At 35.2% G+C, this 17,580-nt stretch overlaps 1 pseudogene; it reads right to left on the bottom strand.

Annotated features, from left to right (window-relative positions):
• Positions 1-6,359: 6,359 nt before the first annotated feature.
• LOC109081050 overlaps positions 6,360-17,580 on the bottom strand; it is a 70,708-nt pseudogene continuing 59,487 nt past the window's right edge.

Genomic DNA, 17,580 nt, shown 5'->3' with positions numbered 1-17,580 from the left:
GATCACATATTTAAAAGTGAACTTAAGAATTAAAAGATCTAAGAAATAATCACGTCAAATAGGATGTATAGAATTTTTGAATCATTTCTTCTATGGGAAATTTCCTTGCAAGATATCCCCCTGTATTTTTTCTTTCTTTCTTCTTCCTTTTTTACTTCTTTTTTTTTTCTGTTGTTCCTTTGATGCTGTTATGAATGTCTATTTATCATATTTGAAAACACTGTGATCCTCTATATATTTATGATGTATTATGTTCTTGCTTACTGCAATAAAAAATGTCAAAATTAATCAATTGAGTCAATGTCAAAATGCATATTTGTTTAGTTACTTTTGGTTTTTAAATAAAAAACCTTTTTAAACTAAAATATATTATTTAATATATAACATTATATGAAGTATAATTATAATTTATATTAAGATAACATATAAATTTGAATATCTTATATAAATGTATTGTTAAATATATTTTATTACTATCATCATTATATGTCATAATATTATTGATATAAAATCTAAAATTTTAAGTCAACACGGGCTAATTTGCTTGCGTCGTTCCGTGTTTATTTCTTCCCAGTTACATATTATTTACTACAATTTTAAGTAATAAAGTTTCTGAACTGAGATCTTAAAATTAGAAAAAAAGAAAGAAAAAAAATGAATCGCTGATGTGGGTTGAAGAACCATTTGACACTTTAATGTATTATATAATAGTATATATTATAATATATATACTATATATATATATAAATCTATGATATATATATATATATATATATATATATATATATAATATATTATAGATCAGTGGTTGAGACCTGTTTCATACAGTCTACGGTTGGTTGAGAGAGACGTCACCTCGCGCAGTTTATCGGTGCGATGATAATTACCTTATATCTGTCGGTTGCCCTAATAGCATCATAACCTTGACAGTTTTTTACAGCAGTCAGCAGATACACTAGTTATCCTGTAACAAAAGAGAGTCGGTGGGTGAAAAAAAAAACAAAACCCGCCTAAAACTGAGGGCAACATGAACTGAGGTCGGAGGATCTGGTTGTGCTAACTTGCTAACTTTATGTGAAACTCGCTAACTAACTGACATTACTTCTCTGTAAAGTCAACATTTCAAGGAGGTCCAAAGCAGAGATGTCAAAATTACATTGATATAAATTCATTAAGTTTATCATATTATAATGGCGCCATTGGCTTAACGAGAACAGGAGATGCAAGGTATATGAAAAGCAAAGAAGACACAACAAATCCAAAGAGTAGTAAAACGTTTACTTTTCACTCTGGTAAACTAACTGTTTTGAGACTTTACACTCTTGTTAGTAACTACACATTCTTAATACTACATTATGAACGATAATTGGCTTAGGGATTGTACTGGGGTCCGCCGGTGGTTAGGTTTAGTTTGTGTGTGTGTGTGTGGTGTATGTGTTAGTTTATCTTAAACCTGTGCTCTTGGTAATTCTCTGTTTTCAACTTCATCAGGCTTTGTTTTTCAAAAGCAAAGGTGAAAAGAAAGTCAAATACTGAGGAGTCTCCTCCCTCCCAAAGGATACAACCCTGACATATGGATATCTGCTGACATTATTCATAGTAAACCAGATTTCATCAAAGAAAGAGCAAACAGGTACAGTGATGGTGCACTTATTTATATGCCCTTTTAATAAAGCTCATTTGTAGAATCATATGTTATCATTTGTCTTCTAGAAAAACCGAAAACAAACCTTTTGACTGGTGTGAAAAGAAGCAAAAGAGCTCTGAAAGAACCCTCGAGAGTTACCTAGAGAGCCCTTGTTCTCCTTCAAATCTGAAAAAACCTAGTTACCAGTCAGTCCACTAGTACTTGGTATGTTTCAAGAAGCTTTGTTATTCCTTCTTCTAGCTATATTCCCAAATGATTTCAGTCTTCAGATATGTGAGTATTTGTTTCAAACAGTATTGTAACGCCTGGTTATAAAGTCGCAGAAAACATCGTCCTCTCTGAAGAATTCAAGTTCACGCCCGTAAGGATGGACTAACAAAGGTCACTACGCAAAAAATGCATTCACCAAGGGATTTTATTTAGTAACCGCTTTTTTTGACCATAATATAAATTTAACATTCGTAACATTTGTTGAACATGTACAGTATATGTTTATATCATAGACAGGATTAATAAATGGTTTCTTCATCCTTATGACTGTCTCCTTTGCTTGAATCGAACCTGTCTTGTCGATGCCAGTGGCTCTAGAAAAATTCAACCCGCAACCGCCCTCAACCATCATCCTGGCTCTTCAGATCCAACCCAACCCAAACCTGCCTCCCCACAACGTATCCTCTTCTCTGCCAACTCTGGAGATCTCAGGCAGTATGAAGAAAACTCCTCAGGTTGGACGTGATCATTTTAAAAATCCACAGTTTTTGCCAAAGTAACCCAAATTGTACAGTTTATGACTCTTTCAGTTTGTCTCATTCTCTAAACCAAACAAAGCTGGCTAATCCATGGCCAAATGAAGCTCTCCTTCCTGCAAGATTGTGTCACACAAGAGCTCAGCAGCTGGAAATCAGTTTGAGAGCACGTTACCAAAGTGAGTCCAATGATATACTATATCCTGATGCAGTATGCCAATAAAAGAGAAATGATATGAGAAGGGCAAACCCAAGCTTGTAACATGGAATTATCAGAATCTGTTTTTGCAGCCCAGAGAGGGAGAGGGAGACATTCAGAGGCCTCAGGGTCAATTCCACATCAACCCTTTTAAAGAGCACTGAAGAACCGGGAGGAATGCCAACTGTTCAATGAGATTTAACGAACTGATAGTAGTATAAAGGTAATAATATACTTGTAGCTTCTAGCACATAAGATAGCCCCCTAAGATAATATGCCAAGTCGCAACTGTTTCCGAGAAAACAAGTGACGTCAGTATGCAATGATCGTATGATTGACTTACTCACTTAATAATCTTTCTGAGAGCTCGATGAGTCACCTCAGTCCAGAGTACAGTCAGTACTTTAATACATTGCCATATCCTAACAACAGATTGGTTCTCTATAATTCTTTCATTTCTTTTAGTGATCGGACTCAATGATCCTTGTGACAGATCACAAAACATGTGACAGTAATGGCCCACTCTCGATCAACAGGGAAAGGTCATACGGCACAACACACACACACACACACACCACAACACACACCACACCACACACACACACACACATCACAACACACACACCCACACAACACACACCCATAGTTTGTTGGTTACATAAGTAAAATTGCTGACTAACTGCATTTATTGTTAACAAATAACTACCCCCTTGTGGCTTAAAACGCAACTTAGACAAAAGCCTTCAGTAGATTTCTAAAAACTGTGTTTTTTTAGAGATGCCAACTTGGGTTTTTGACTTCTCATTTCTTCTTCTTCTTCTTCAGGGATTTGTATTTGTACTGACAGTAACACACCACCATGTAACGTGTTCTGGTTATTGTTAGTTATAAATGAGTCATTTAATGGTGCTTACTCAGAACAGAGGTTTTATGCAGATTTTTCAGCAGGTGCTGATGGTAGCAGCGTCTTTGTGCATGTTGGAAAATCTCCAAGAGGAGTTCATCTCAGCTCAGATGACGTAAAGACATAAAAACTGTCCTGTAATTTGAAATAATCCTAATCACCGGAATAATAATAATGATTTTAATTGGTTTTCTTTTGTAATCTACTCCTAGTATATAGTGCGTGAAAAAAAATGAAAGGAACACATCTAAACCTAATGAAAGTGTGTGGCTTTGTTCCTAAAAAAGCACTCACTTCACTTCATTCACTGAAAGAATCTTTTTTTGTTTTTCTCATCTGCAGACAGAAGCAACAAAGGCGCGATGGGACTCTCCCAATAACTTTGGAAACAGGGACACAAACAGGAGCGTTATCTTACCGAGATGTGTCAGTTCAGTGCTCACTTATTCACCACCCTTTCCCCTCTGCTAATAAGAAAACCAGCGCCTTTACCACAAGGTGGCAGTATTCTAATTTTAATCAGTTGCTTAATCCAACAACACATACTTCTCCAAAAAATGGGCACAAAAAAACAGGAAACCTTGCCTTCAGGGGGCATCAGCAACAAAACGCAGCAGGTTGCAGAAGAGACATCCAAAATCACCAAACTGGGCTTCTTCTCCTTCCGCAAGCTTCATAGTCAGAAGAGCATGAAAAGAGATCTGACGTCAGCTTCGAAACATCCTTTCTGCAACGCCTCAGGTATAAATAACTAACCCATTGTGAAACCTTTTAGAACACATTTTCCAAATGTTTCTGATCAACATGGATCTTCTTAAAGGAACAGTTCACCCAAAAATGAACATTGTCCTTGTTTTTCATTCCTTGATGTCTTCCCAAACTTGTATTTGCTGTTCTTTTCAATACAAATAGGACAACAAAACTTGATAAAATTAGTGCATACAACTGAAGTTGTACAATATTCGAGTAGAAGTAATTTTCAGCATGGCGCATTGTGTTTGGTTACAATATGAGCAAAATTAGTGTCACTTACATCAAACCATGGTGCAGTGCATCTTGATGCGACAAGGAGGGGTAGATTTCAGCAAGTAGATTGAGTCCAGTAACATTTTACTAGTTTTGAAAGAAATTAATGCTTTTTTCATCAAGGACCATTAAAACTGATCAAAAGTATAAGTTAAGACAATATATAATGTTACAATAAAATGCTGTTCTTTTGAACTTTCTATTCATCAAAGAATCCTGAAAAAATTTATTAAATGTATTACCAAAAATTATAAAGTGGCACTACTTAACGTTAATAATAATAATAATAATAATAATAATAATAATAATAATACATGCTTCTTAAGCACCAGATCAGCATATTAGAATGATTTCTGAAGTATCATGTGACACTGACACAATGGCTTTGCCATTACAGAAATCAAATACATTGTAAAGTATATTAAAATAGAAAACAGCTAGGTAAAATTGCAATATGTACTGTTGCATTACTTTTTAAATAATTTATATAATAAATACATAATTGGCAAACACTAGTCAACCATTACAAAAACATTAAAAAAACAAGAAAAATTACTATAAATTTATGCCTCAACTATGGGTGAACTATTCCCATTTCATTTAATGAAACTGGTTTGAAATCTGAAATAGTATGTTTATGTCCTCTGTTTACTCCAGAACAGAAAAAAAAAAAGAGGAAAGCAGGAAGCAAAATAGGAACAAGTGTGACTACCCTCGGTTGGGATATGTGACGCGAAACCCTGTTAAGGACGTCAGCCATGAAGGAGAATTAAAGAAATAAAGAGGTTGAAGAGGTTGTAGAACTTCACAGCAGAGAAAGGTGTGAACTCGGTTTCTACAGAAATTAAAAAAACAAAAAAAAAAACTTCCAAGATGTTGCTGACGTGAAGCAGAGAAAGGATTGGACAGTAAGCAGAATTACATCTTGAAAAAAATTGATTGTTACCTCAGTTCAGATTTGACGAAAAACTATACTGTATGTTATATATCTTTATTATTATCTCCAAGGTACATATTCAAGTTTTCAAAGTTCATATATTTAGTTTCATAGAATATAAATCTAGCAAAACATTTACAGCAACAGTAATCAATTAATGTACAACACAACATTTGTCCTCACTAGTTTCCATCAACAGTATAAATGCTGCATTTTGTTTCACATACAAAAACAAAAAATACACCCATACACTTAAAACAGATGGCTGTCCATGTTGAAGCACCTCCCAAGTACAATCTAAAATTCAAATACATCTGGTACACATGAAACTATTCAATAAACCTCTAAACTACATCATACATGTAGACTGAAACTCATTGATTTTTCTAATGTCTCTATTCAGACTCTAGTTGAAGCAATTTGTTTTATGTTAGAGATTCAGTTGGTGTCTTAAAGGAATAGTTCATCCAAAAATGTCAAAGATCTGTGATTTTGTTCTCCTTTTTGGAGATTGGCTTTCCCCTGGTTACTGTATGCTTTCATTATATGTAAAAGGGCAGCCTGAACATTCTTCAGAACCTCTCCTTTTATGTTCCACAGAGTAAAAAAAGTCATAAATGTTTGGAACGACTTGATTGTGAGTAAACAATTGCCGAGGTCCATTTGTGGCTGAACTATTCCTTTTAAAGTCTAAACTGATACAACGCCAAACACTATGCCAATTTAATTTGTGCTTCTCTCAACCAAATTAAGTTTTATCCAATGGAAAATGTCAAATTACACATAATCATGTCTCTAAACAAAACACACAATACACAAGGCCTGATGTGCACAAGTATTTATCACTGAACAGAGTGAAACCTTTAAACAGGAACTTGAGTCGACATTATTGGTTTCTTCTAACTTGGTTTCGATAAAGCTACAACCACAACATAGAGATTTTCTGGCTAGTTTGGCTCAGCTTGATGTGTATTTGTCTATCTGTATACTTACAAAGCAGCACAACAGAATATTGGATATTACAATGTACTTGTCAAAACGGTTATCCTACACTGTTCCATGGACAAGACCAATGCGATGACCTTTGTACACTAGGCTTTAAGGAAGACAAATTAAACTGGTAATAAAAAAATAAAAAAAAAAACAATGTAAACATTTAAATATCATTTAAAAGCAAATAATTCAAATTTAAGTAACACTTTACTATAGGGAGCAATTCTCACTATTAACTAGTTGCTTATAAGCATGCCTATTATTAACATATTGTCTGTTTATTAGTACTTGTAAAGCACATATTCTACATGACGATATTCTACATCCCTAATACCTTAAGTTAACAACTATCTTACAAATTATTAATAAGCAGCAAATTAGGAGTTTATTGAGGCGGAAGTTGTAGTTAATGGTTTGTTCATAGTGAAAATTGGACCTTAAAATAAAGTGTGACCAAAATTTTAAAAGAAATGAGTCGTAACCACACAATAATGATTAATGAATAAAAATTGTGAAATATTTTATAAGGCCCACACTACACTATCACAGGGAACTGCAGAAAGCTACTTTTTGTGTCAATAATCTTTAATCCTACAAACATGAAGGTTCAAAATACAAAATAAACTACTGTACTTCAAAAACTAGACAGTGATCGCATATTACAAACAAGCAATGTGAGTTGCTACACATTTTCAAAGCCTTGAAGATTTTAATGAGTAGGCCAGAGGGACATGAAAATGATGTTTATTCACTTGTGTTTGATTTTTGTTCATATTTAGGGACTTCAAATCACTAATCTTATTAGAATTATTTATAGACTACTAATAAAAAATGTAGACACACTTGAATGCCAAAAGCGTGCAAAGCTGTAATATCGGCAATGGGTTGCTATTTGAAATATACAGAAAAATTGATTTGTTAAATATTTTTGATCTCTACATAATACAATTAATGATATTTCATATTTTAATGACTTCACTGTGAAAAATAATATTAAACGATGAGTAAATGCGTCCAAACTTTTGACTGGTAGTGTAGCTTTTATTTTTCTTTGTGTGTATAAGTGTTATTTCCAAATATAAAATTTGCATTGAGTTCGCACTTAGACATGACATTAAGAACAAATATAATATCCTTCTGCATATATATTATTGAATTTACATAAATGAGCAGAGGATATTCATCTGACAGTGCAGAAACGAGCCAGTAGATCTGCATGTACTGTGACGCAAAAACATACTGACGATATTATAAAAGCTGACTTGGCACTGCGTGTTTGTTTGTGTGTGCTCTACAACCCTGTTCTTGCCGTCGCGGTGAAGAGAGGCTCAACCTGACCGATACAGTGGGCGGACCTGACGTCAGGGTTGAATGAGACTCAATCGATACCTTCTCATTCATCCCACACAACCTATACCAACCAAAAGATTTTACATTATTCAACATACAACGCGACGCTTCCCTATACGATATATTTTAATCTGATCCACCCACACGTATTCACCCCACCTGTCGATCCTCATCAGAATCCGAGATCCCACATGAGCAAAGCCGGTTTTCAAACAAGGACTCAATCTCTTCTAGCCGCCGCCCCTTAGTCTCGGGCAGGCAGCCATAAATGAAAAAGAAACCAGTTAGAGCCAAACTGGAATACAGGAAAAATACACCTGGGAAATAACAAAGAGATGTTGGTTAATAAATGGGTATAATTTTAATAATAGCTAAAAATAACAAAACTATACAGAATTGTAGTAGCTCTGCCAACATTATCAATGGCCTCAACGTAAACTAACATTATCCAATGGCGTGAATGGCCTAGATGATGTCAACAGGAGAAAAAAAAAGTTTTAAAAGTTGTTCTAAGTGCAAAGCAAGTTATTCTTTTTCAGTAATGTGCAGTGATGAGCTGTGAACAGAAAATTCAGGAAAGTGTATTTAGAATATGATTTTGCACAGGGAGTTGTTGACTTCCAGAGGAAAGTAATACTGAGTCATAGACATAATTAGTTCTACAATGCCTTTATGTGCAGTATACTCTTGATGTTGAGAGATCAAATACCGTATTGATGCTGACAAAAAGGTCATGTTCATGACTGCTGTCACTCCACTAATTAGAGCATTACCGTAGTAAGTCAGGTACTGGGCCATGTGAAGGAACGTTAGAGACACCAGTACATTGAAGGTCCAGTTCACTCCGGCCGAACAAGCATTGCCTGTGCTTCTGGCCCAAAGAGGGTAGATTTCAGAATTAACTGTCCATGGCATCGGTCCCATTCCTGTCAAGAGGTGAAAGTGTTTTACTGTTAATTACCGCAATGCAATGTCACCATTAATATATATTACAGGTATAATTCCCTCAGAGCAACCTATTATATATCTCGCTGAGTGGCACAATGGTGATGGATTGTACTGCTATGATAATTTTTTTATTAATTACAAACAGTTATGATCATCATACCTGGGGCAAAAGATGCGAGATAGAGCACTAGTCCCACGAGCACAACCCATGAATAAGATGTTGGGCAAAAATTATAAGCCCATATACCACTATCTGGCATATGTGTGGAGTTGGAGCACCTGTTAGAGTTGAAATAAACACAATGAATTTTATAAAGGAGAATGAAATTATTTCAAAATGTTTACCATATTTAAATGTAAAACACACACACACACACACAAACAAATTAAAAAGCGCCACAGGATTAATCGCATCTAATATTGAGATTTTTCATCTGGCGAGTATTGGATAACTTTGTAATGTACTGTAGAATGAATAAAAACACATAATATGCCCAAATATACACAGAACAGCTCAAGTGCTTGCGCATACAGAGTCTCTGTTTCAGTGGTGACTCACTTGCCCCACGCTGCTCTCTCAGTGGAGGCCGGATTGACGGGCACACAGGAGGAGGCAAACACAGCAGTGCTGTTTTCCTGATAACAGTAACCACAGCTAGGGTCCAACATACAGGGCTCACATGACCTGAAACACAAAGTAATGTAAGAGCAAGACAAATTACTTAAAAACTAAAACCCAACCAACTGACCTTGAATTCTTCTTATGTTAAGTCAACATAAATCAAAATGGACTATATGTACTGTCTTAATACATATTTCTAGAATTCCTTATATTCATGACTCATCATTGCACATTGTTCTAAACAAAACAACAACAAAATTTTTTTATTGCATTCATAATCTTTCATCAAAATATAATAATTTGCTCCACACTCAGGAACAACTTTCATTTTCGTCAAACCACCTGTCTTATAATTCAGTCAACTGATGGATAACATTGCAGTAATTCCCACTGTGCAATTTTTCTTGATAAAAATCATGTTTCACTCAGAAATACATTAAGCAACTTATGGAAATAAAGTCTAATGAAATCTATTCTCTTTGATCTAGTGAAATCTACAGATATTTATTATACTTTTTGAAAGACTTTTCTTATGTTTACCATGGATGCATTTGATCAAAAATACATTTAAAATGCTGTGATATACACTGCTCAAAAAAACACTTAAATCACACATTGGATCTTGATAAACAAAATATTCAAGTTAAAGGGTTAGTTCACTCAAAAATGAAAATTAGGCTGTTTTACTCACCCCCGAGGCATCCTAGGTGTATATGACTTTTTTCTTTCAGACGAATCCAGTCGGAGTTAAATTTAAAATAGTCTTTGATCTTTCAAGCTCTATCATTGCAGTCAGTGGGTGTTGCATTGCTTCAGTCCAAAAGACATGAAATAAAAAGTGCCCATCCATAAGAAAAATTGTCTCACATGGCTCCGGGGGGTGAACAAAGGCCTCCTGTAGCGAATCGATGCGTTTTTGTAAGAAAAATATCCAAATTCAAAACATAATAATCACTTTAATCTAGCTTGTGCTCACTGTGAAAACGGAAGCAGTTCCGGGCAGATGACATATGGAGGTCGGCTTTGCGCAAGCGCTGCTCAGAAGTGACACAAACGAATTGGAGAGATCATAATAAAACAACGTTCACTAATTAGAAGTACAAAACGAGGATTTGTAAAGAAGAATGTCGGAGGATTTCGATATAAGCCAAGAGGAGACTGGTTTTCCTTTGCTTAGGAAAGGAAACTTTGCTTCCTTTGATCCTGTAAACAAACGTTGATTTTCATGAGACTCACTCGTGCATGAATGTGCAACGCTGACCTCATACATCATGCTACTGGAACCTCCTCTGTACAAAACTTTTCGCAAAATATATAAAAAAGATAATAACACATTTAAAATATATATTTTTCTTGAAAAAAAAAAAAAAAAAAATGCAATCTAGTCACTAGAGGAGGCCTTTGTTCACCCCCCGGAGCCGTGTGAGACACTTTTTTATGGAAGGGCGCCTTTTTTTTTCACTTCTTTTGGACTGAAGCAATGCAACACCCTCTGACTGCAATGATAGAGCTTGAAAGATCAAAGACAGTTTTTAATATAATTCTGACTGGATTTGTCTAAAAGAAGAAAGCCATATGTGACCCCGGACCACAAAACTAGTCTTACTGTAAGTTGCTGGGGTATATTTTTAGCAATAGCCAAAAAAAAAAAAAAAACATTGTATGGGTCAAAATTATTGATTTTTTCTTTTATGCCAAAAATCATTAGGATATTAAGTAAAGATCATGTTCCATGAAGATATTTTGTAAATTTCCTACCATAAATATTTAGTATTCCAGTATTGCTCGCTACCACAGCAACACATAAAGTGTATAATTGAAACACAGTTTATTGCTGACGAGCTGATGATCTGAATCAGGTGAGAGAAAGATGCAAAGCAGAGCATGTGCAGAGCAGGGGGGTGCAAGGAACAGGATTAAATGGTGCATTCAAGACCATGGTGCGCACATGAACGCCACCACAAAGTCATAATTACGAGTGGGAAACTCAACATTTTATTTAAAGGGGTCATCGGATGCCCATTTTCCACAAGTTGATATGATTCTTTAGGGTCTTAATGAAAAGTCTATAACATGCTTTGGTTAAAATTTCTCAATAGTAGTGTAAAAAACACCCTTTTAACCTGTCAAAATCAGCTCTTTTCAGAGCAACCTGTTTTGCTGCATGTTCCTTTAAATGCTAATTAGCTCTGCTCACCCCGCCCCTCTCTTCTGTGGGGTGATGAGCAGTACTGTTTACTTTAGCCACATTTAGCCATGAAACTTGCTAGCTAGCACATTATTAGGAAAGGCGATTTGCAAAGCTTCATAAAAAAACTAGGGCTGTCAAATGATTAATCACGATTAATCACATCCAAAATAAAAGTTTTGTTTACATAATATATGTGTGTATACTGTGTATATTTATTATGTATATATAAATACACACACATACACGTATATATTAAGAAGAATATGTTATGTTTATATATTAAAATATGTTATATATAATATAAAATATAAGAATATAAATATCATAAAAATGTATATACATGTAAATATTTCTAAATATATAATTTATGTGTGTGTATTTATATATTACATATTAAATATACCCTGTACACATACATATATTATGTAAACAAAACTTTTATTTTGGATGTGATTAATCGTGATTAATCATTTGACAGCCCTAAAAAAAAACCTTCTTCTGTAGGTGATGCTGGATCACGAATGATTCGCACAAATATAGATGCATTTAGGCAGATCGGGAGGCGCATTCCCTTAAAAAGTTAAAGTAATTCACTGCGTCTTTAGCGGCTCAGATGTGGGGAGTAAATGACGATTGCTATATTCATTACTACATTCAACAACAGATCACCTTAATCGCTAATGAGACATTCTTGTCTTTGTCCCTGCTCCAGTGAAACAATGGTGGTCGGACTCACTCAGGGCGGGTCTAAGGTAAGACGCTGTGTCAATCAACAATCGTGGGAGGGGCCTTGGTCTGAGTGACGTCACACAGACAAGAAGCTGAGAACGGCTTGATTTGAAAAAAGGGGAAATTATTTTTAGGGATTAAATAAAAACCACTTGGTGGATTTTTATCATTATTGGGTGGATGTGTACACACACTGCCAACACACATTTATGTTCAAACTACATGTAAAAGTAAATTTTGCATCCGATGACCCATTTAAGCCCAGAGTTTACGAGTTGGGGGCGTGTCAGTAAAAAAATGTGTCAGATGCAATGGACGCAGCCAAAGACTATAGATATGCAGCGTCTGTATTGACAGTACATTTGTTGAAAAGAATAAAAGGATTATTTTTTGTAATGTACAATAAAACTATACGTTACAGATGCAAAATATATTACAGTATCATTACTATAGAATAAATAGTGATTCAGTTGACATCACCTACGTAAATTTAATAAAAAAGCAAAAAACACTATGATGCACATTTTTTATTAATCATTTCGTAGATATAGAGTAAAAAAAACAAAAACATTGCAGTTTATGTAGAAAAGTGAAATCTTTTTCTGACCAAAAGTGACCTAAACGCATCTACTGTCGTAATTACGACTTGTCAACTCGTAAGTATGAACATCCCAGGAGGACTTGAATGCCGAAATTGACACTAGCAATAGTTCTCCACTGGACTCAACTTCAACTAGACAGAGAATAGAATATTTAGCTTTAGAATATGTGTTTTGAAACTTGTGAATCCATTCGAATCAGTAGAAGACAGAATCGCAATTTATATATGAATAGATTTTTTCGTGCACCCCTAGTTTTGACGCCACTATTGTTCCATGTTCCCGGGGGCTGGGGTTTATGTAAATTTCAGGGTTTGTGATGTCACCAACCCAGTAAGTAGCTTGTTGTAGTCTCTACCAGTTATAAGTGTAGGCATTAAACTGCCATAATATTAAAAGACAATATCTCCATTTCTTTTCCCTTTAAAATATACTATTCATTGCCATATGATCCTTCAGAAATCATTATAATATTTTCTGATTATACACAACTTCCGTTTTCTGTTCCGTTTTCTGTTCCGTTTTCTAAGCTGCATGAATGACTTGTTAAGAAATATGCATGATTATGAAGTCACAACCATGATCCCATTAACATATACATCAACATGTATTCAGTATTCATCTTTAGATGTCTTGGTCAATGGGTCTTGCACGGCAGTTACAGTGAGTCCATTAAACACTGTATTCCATTATGTAAGAATGTTGAAAGGGCTTTTGAGACAGTCTATGCACAAATTGGTTTGCTGCTGTGATGACAGTGCAGTCATTATGCATCCATTAGCAGGAAAATAAACACGCTTTGTTTTGGCGGTGTGTGTATGGTGAACTAGATGACGGTGTAAGAGTAAATTAGGATGGAGAGAGAGGCCATGCTCTGTCAGACTGGGAGGGGAGTGTCATTGTTATGAGGTTACACAGTTCAGACACTCCATTACTGTGACATTAAGGAACAGCAAGCAGCTTGGACCCCCTAACACGCAGTTATTGCTGCAATGTACACACCAACAGAGCCAAACATAAAATTGATTTTCACTCAGGTTGGAGACCAATAAGTTGTGTGTTGACTAAAGCAAGAGGAACCCATTAGAAAGGGTCTAATTTCACAATTAGAGTGCCGATATAGACACTATAGTTCTCCACTGGACTCAGCTTCAACTAGACACAGATTAAAGTCAACCTGAAATGCCACTTGCTAACAATTTTATTTCCAGGATGTGATATATTTCAAGGTGAAATGATTAAAATGACAAAAATGCAGGGTTGAATTCATCCTACCATTATACTATGACAATATGACAATTATTTATTTTTAAGGTGGGGGGGGGGTATAAAGTAAAAATGTCAGGGTGGTAAAATGTAATGAAGTAAAAGTCCTATTATTTGATATGCATTCTTAAAAAAAAGACGATGTTCTTAAGTAGTTTGGTTCTTGTTATCTTTAAGTATTATTTCATTATGATTTAATAACAGTTCCTTTAACAAAACTGCTTTGATATTTATAATCTATTAAAAAAAAGTTATTTAAAAAACTTTCGTAGACCAAATTAAAGTCATGTGGGGTGACCTAAAATGATGCAACCAACGTGCAGAAAACAAACAAAAACAAGAAATTACACAAAAGATGAGCATGCAGACCCTCATGACTATGTGTCAAAGTCAATAAATTTCTTTTAAAAAAAAAAACAGATTTTACCTTTTCATTACAAGGCTAGGTTAGTTCAGGTTGAACAATGTCATGTGTTATGACTCTCCAAAAACATACTTCATGTACAATTAATGATATTTGGAAAAAAATAAAAATACAAATATTTTTTTTCCCTCCAAATATCAAGAATAATATAGAACTACTATTGTGAAACTGACACTTTTGATGAGAATTTATGCAGAACAAGGAGCTGTTTATATATGTATACATATTGCGGGTCTCTAGATTGGCCTAGATTCTGTGGTGTCTGGGTCTGTAAAATGTTTAAACCCCTGCTTTACTACATTTGGTCTGGGGTGCTTCTATTAGATAGCCTCAGACCCTGATAGGTTCTTCTCCTGTTTGATAAAGATGATAGACGTAGATGATATTGCCCCTGAAATCCATCTGGGGTCAATTATACTGGCAGGTGGTGCTGATGATGTGGAGACTGATAGTATTCATAAAGTCCACAAATAACAATTGAATTCCACAGTGTTCCTATAACCTCTGAGTGTCCATGTGCATCTCATTTTCAGGCATCTCCCATAGAGGCTTGATATTCACTTTATTCCAGTATGAATCCCCCAGATCACTATAGCAGCAGTTCTCAAACTTTTCCATGCTAAGACCTGCCTAGGGAGGTATTATAAAGGTATAATCCACTTTTAGACATTTTAGAGTGAAATATGAATTTGAAATACATTTTCTCACTATCATACTATTACACTGGATAGGCCTTCTTAACAGTTTCATTACTGTAAGGCAGATAAACAGAATAAGGATTTGGTGAGTACATTTGGTGAAGGAGTCTTTTTGAATGATTCATTAAAAGAACAGCAAGAGCAGTTTGTCAGTAATTTGGCCACATCGGTCACACTGTGTTTTAATTTTTGCATGCAGCCCTTGATGAGTTCTTGTGTTGTGTAACATGAGAAAAATGTATAATTAAAGGTACGCTAACCAACAAATATTTGAGGACTTCATATTTGGACACGAACGTCACCATTCTTTCCACGGCCAATTTATTTCTACTCCAATCCACAGTTTGAAAAGTGCTGCAAATACTCTTAGTAATCCACTCTACCAAGAGTTATCACTCTTCAAAATGTTCTCTTTTTTTTCACAAAACAAAACACGTCATACAGTATGGAATGTCATGGTGATAACAGAAGTCACTTTTGATACGTACTAAATGACAAGACACCAAATAACAAGACAGCTGTCACTATGAGTGTACTATATCTTACATAGTGTACTCATGAATTATTTATATTGCCATTGGCGAGAAGCTCTAGACGATAAACCTGCCCATTAAATCATACTCACAGATGTGTTGTGCAGCTGGAATTGGGTGTCGTGGGGTCCGTCACATGTAATGTAACAGGAGGAGAATGCTGGGCTGACAGGAGGAAGCCAACCGATAGGATACACAGACTCAAAACAGTACCTGTAAAGAAAGAATCAATCTATAAAAACATATATTTTGGCATAACTCAAAATGTTCAGACTAGCATTTCAAACATTGAAAAACAAACCAGTTTTTGAGTCCAAGGTACAATTTAAGTATATCTTTCGCATAACAGTTTCTATGGAGGGAAATTAAACAATTTCATTACAATATCTGTTGGCCAAAACAATTGTTTTATGTTTGTATATTACAAACATATGAACTCGCCCCAGTCTCCCTTAACTAGTGAGTTAAAAAGGCACCCAAATGTTACCCAGAATACATTTTGTATGTGCTGGAAAAGTATGTAAGAATCTTACCAAAGATGCTTCCCAACGTAAGTCTGCGTCTGCCCACCCTTTCAACCAACCAAACGCCCAGCAAAGTAAACAGAAAATTTGTGAACGCTGTTACAGTCACTAGCCAGATGGCCAACTTGTCATCACGTACTCCAGACATCTGCAGAATGGTGGCGCTGTAGTACCTATAAACAGAGTGCAAAGGAAACATATATAAACTCCATGTTTTTTTTTTGTTATTTTTAAGCTTTTTTTTTTTTTTTGTAGGTTAGGTGTCAGGTTACTTTTTCTGGATAGATTCTGTTCTGACTGAAAAGCAAAAATACAACCACATTGCATTCTTGGTTTTATTCCTTACAAATAATAAGAGCATGTTAGTATGTATTTTTGGACATTCACTTTAGTTACTGCTTCATCTTATGACTGAGCCAGCCAATCAGTGCTACTTCGCCCACATATCATCCAGTGAGATTGTGGCCTTGCAACTCAGCCTCTTTCTGGCTGATGTCATCTCAACTTTTTCAATTAAAACTGCCTCCTTTTTGTATCAAGCATACTTACAACTAATTGCCTTTCATTGTGATTTACAGGGATTTGAATGCATCAAATAATCCTTTTCAGTGGGCGGTGAGCAGGGTTCGAAATGATTTTTTTCCCACTGTAGCTATTAATCGTAAATCAGCAGGTGTTGTGCATTAATGTGATTTAAATCCTTCTTTACTATTAAAAACATACAATATACTGTTATTCTATACAGTAATTAAGCATGTACTCAGAAAACACAGACTCACACTCGTCTGTGACATCAGCACTTGAACGCCGCATAATGGATGTGAGGTTAAGCGAGAGAGCGACACTCAAGCAAAAGTGTTTTTCTCCACACAAAGGAGTGAAGCAGGAAAACATTCATTAACCCAAAGTAAAATGCCATCTTCCTGCTCTCTCTCTCTCTCTTACATTCATAAGGGATTTGCATTATTATATGCTGCCATAGTCTTGCATGCTGGCTTATACAGAATTAACTCATCCAAGGATTAAAATTCTTTCACTTACTCACCTTCATGTCATTCCAAACTTACACGATTTTCTTTCAAAATTTTCACCCTGCTTTTTTCCATGTAATACAAAGTGAATGTTGACCAGTGAGCGGGTCAAGCTTCAACAAATAGTCAGTGATTGCAAATTAGATTTGGTCTTGATCATTCATGAGATGTCAAATTCTAATATGTGCATATTTAAATCCCATTAATGAGAT

The sequence above is a fragment of the Cyprinus carpio genome, chromosome B4, assembly GCF_018340385.1.
Source record: "Cyprinus carpio isolate SPL01 chromosome B4, ASM1834038v1, whole genome shotgun sequence".
NCBI classification, from domain to species: Eukaryota; Metazoa; Chordata; class Actinopteri; order Cypriniformes; family Cyprinidae; genus Cyprinus; species Cyprinus carpio.
Note: the sequence above shows the minus strand (reverse complement) of the source record. Positions and strands in the feature narration are given on the sequence as shown.